Genomic DNA, 3,617 nt, shown 5'->3' with positions numbered 1-3,617 from the left:
ATTATAAGTTTGGTAGAATATATCTGATCTGATGATGTATTACTATATTTCATAGGTTGAGGAGGACGAATGCTCCGCCGGTGCAAATAATTCTTATGATAATGTCTGTTTGCCATTTCCAACGTCAATGTTTTGGGAGAAGAACAACCTGTACAATTGTATTAATCACACGTTAAAGTTTGCAACCATAAAATGATTCACAGGAAAAGAACAAGAGGTCAAATTTATCGAGCACGTCATAAAAAATTTCATAATGATAAAAAGATTACCATAATTAGTGATTTAGCAACAATAGTGAAAGAGGCAGAAGCTCTACTTACATTACCAAGAAATCCAATTTACCTCTCCATCGAATGATGTTGCTCAGCTCACTTCCCAAGTCTAGAATAAGATGTCATTTTTATACTAATTATGAATAGTAGTGTTTCAATCTTCTTAATTTTTGTCATTTAACTGTAAATAATCAAATGTTTTTTTAATTGTAATACAACTTTTAATTGTGAAATTTCATTATTGATCACTTTAAATTTTAGTGGTTTAATATTTTTTATTATTAGTTATTTATACTGTTTCACAAGGACGTGAATTTAATTTTTTTCTATTGTCATAATAAGGCTTGTTAGTTGTTACTTTGTTAAGCAATTAATTACAATTTATTTTTTTTAAAGAAAGAAAAAAACCCCAAACATTTGGTGTTTCATTTAATAGCTGACCTAATTTTTGATATCCAAACCACCCAAAGTTATGGGCCTAATTAGAGTTTTCTAACTGTCAAAAGTTTGGGGTTCGTCCTCTTCACTTGCAAAAAAAAAAAGAGAAAATCTAAAACACAAGAAGTCAACAACAACTCAACCCAAATAAGATGGACTAGAAAGTTTCAGTAAATTTGTTATCAGCGCACCAAAACAAATTTTAAAATAATGAGTTAGCCCATGACAAAAAAAAAAGAGAAAAATAAATAAATAACGAACTAGCCTTTTAACCAATTATGAAAATGTCAATTAGACTCGAATTGCGCTAAGCTGACAAGTTAAAGTGTTAAACGAGTTGGCTAGTTTTTAAAAAAAAAATTAAGAAGTTACATGAGAGGAAAATAATACTAAACAATTTTGGTATTTAACCATATTACATGCAAACAACAACAAAACCTTGTCCCACTAGGTGCCGTCGGCTACATAGATCAAACGACACTCTATTGTATATTATATCTACAGAGAAATAGTTTACACGTAAATCTCGTTTGACTACTTCATAGATGGTCTTCCTCTGTCTTTCACTCATTGTTCATATTCCATCTCATCCACCCTCCTCACTAGATGTTCTATTGATCCTCTTCTCACATGTCCATTTAACTATACTACATATATATACAAAAAATTAACTACTAAATCAATTATGCGAATATAATACATGATAGAATAATAAAAGTAACTAATGATATTCAATTAAACTAGAACATTTTAACAAAACTAGTAAATAAAAGCATGCTAAATTACAAGTTACAAGCACATACCCAGACAACTAAACAAACTATCAAAAGCGAAATGAAATTTCATTCTTATGCTAGCCGTTAACACTACTATATAATTGACTTTTACTAATATTTAAAAAATGTTACCAAATCATATTAAAATGTTACCTATGTATATTAGTAACATTTTAACAAATGTTAAATATATCCTTTGTTACTAAAAAGTTTTACTAATATTTTTCTAAAGATTTAATAACATTTAGTAAAAATATTACAAAAGATATTCTATAGTAATATTATGAGAAATGTTACAATAAACCATTCATGGTAACACTTAGAAAAATGTTACAATAGATATTTTTTGTAACACTTAGAAAAATGTTACCATAGGTAATTTTTTGTAACATTTAAAAAAATGTTACTATAGGTAATTTTTCCAACACTTAAAAAATGTTACAATAGATATTTTTATAATATTTGAAAAATGTTACAATAGATATTTTATGTAAAAATAAAAAATATATCACAATAGGTCTTTCTAATAACATTTTAAAAAAGTTAAAATAGATATTTTATAGCAATACTCTAATAAATGTTACAAAAGATTTTCTTTGCTAACAACAAAAAATATTACAATAGATCTTTAGTAATATTTAAATACACAAAATATTGAATTAAAATATTTTTCTCAATTACATATTTACACCCACTTTACAAATTAAATCCAAGATATTTAAACATTAAAATTGGTCTAATAAGTCAATTTTTCTATTTCTTCAATATGCTTACATAATTAAATACAAAATTAAAACCACAATCAACATAACCATTGATTTAATATGATCCTAGACAATGTGAAAAATATACTACACCTAACACACTCTAAGGCCTAGCTGCTTAAGCACTCAATTAATATAATTGCATTCTCGTGCATCATAAATGGTAGGATACTAGAATTTAAATATGTCAAACATTTTATTTTATTAGAAAAAAAAAAGCAAAAGAACAAGAAAAGAAAACGAAGTGTCCCAGTACCAAAAATTACTTAGGCCCATGGACAAGAAGTGCAAGATCCTTTGTCATCTTTTCCAATTTTACTGTTCCAATGCAAGCTGCTTCCAGTTTCTCTGTAAAGTCCAACAATCTAACATTTCCATCCAATTTTGCCCTGGAAAGGTTAAATCTCTTAGTATTCTATTCACGAAGTATAATTTCTTTCTTTTGGAGTACAAGTTGGGGATATTAATTTTGATGAATTTAGTACAATAAAAATTTATTTCTATGGATTTCGATATTTACCTATGCGCAAGACCTCGAGGCCAGGCAAAAATTGATGCTATACTATTTGTGCTGGTTTCACCTCCCTTCTGATAAACTCAGTAATGATGAGTAACAGTTCCATGTGCTGCCTCTGCTTCAATGGTTTTTCTATCTGGGCAAACCTGTCAAAAAATGTACCTTCTTAAATAAAAATCCATGCTGAAAATACAAGCAAAGGAAAAAATGGCAGAGAAAGACTGAAAAAAATTAGAAAAGTAATACTAGCACTGATGTCATCATGGCAAGAGAACCAAATCCTGTTCAATGGAAAAATTTATTCAGATCACATTATACACAAGCAAGTCTAGTGAAGAATTTTCTAAATCATTGTGTGTAACTAGTTTTATTATAAGAAACAAAGCTATCACGAACTAAAATCTACTTCAAGATCACAAAAGAATATGATATCCACCTTGAGCTAAGAAATCACTCAACATGTAGCCAATTGGTAACTGAGATATCGATCCACGGTACATACTGAAGTATGTAATAGGAGCAAGCTTGGTGCACGAAATTGCAATAACACTTTTGCAATCCCGCACAACTAACCAGCAAGTGCACTGGGTCGTCCAAGTAATACCTTGCGTGAGCAAGGGTCGATCCCACGGAGATTGTCGGCTTGAAGCAAGCTATGGTTATCTTGTAAATCTTAGTCAGGATATCAGAAATTATCAGGATTGATTGTAAAAAGCAAAAGAACATGAAAAAGGTACTTGTTTTGCAGTAATGGAGAATAGGCTGGGGTTTTGGAGATGCTCCATCTTCTGAATCTCTGCTTTCCTACTGTCTTCTTCATCAAACACGCAAGTCTCCTTCCATGGCAAGC

General features: G+C 29.6%; 1 pseudogene; it reads right to left on the bottom strand.

The window, feature by feature from the left end:
• Nucleotides 1-2,512: 2,512 nt before the first annotated feature.
• On the bottom strand, nucleotides 2,513-3,267 carry LOC130975248 (cytosolic isocitrate dehydrogenase [NADP]-like; annotated as a pseudogene).
• Nucleotides 3,268-3,617: the final 350 nt, after the last annotated feature.

This window comes from Arachis stenosperma, chromosome 4 (genome assembly GCF_014773155.1).
Source record: "Arachis stenosperma cultivar V10309 chromosome 4, arast.V10309.gnm1.PFL2, whole genome shotgun sequence".
NCBI classification, from domain to species: Eukaryota; Viridiplantae; Streptophyta; class Magnoliopsida; order Fabales; family Fabaceae; genus Arachis; species Arachis stenosperma.
Note: the sequence above shows the minus strand (reverse complement) of the source record. Positions and strands in the feature narration are given on the sequence as shown.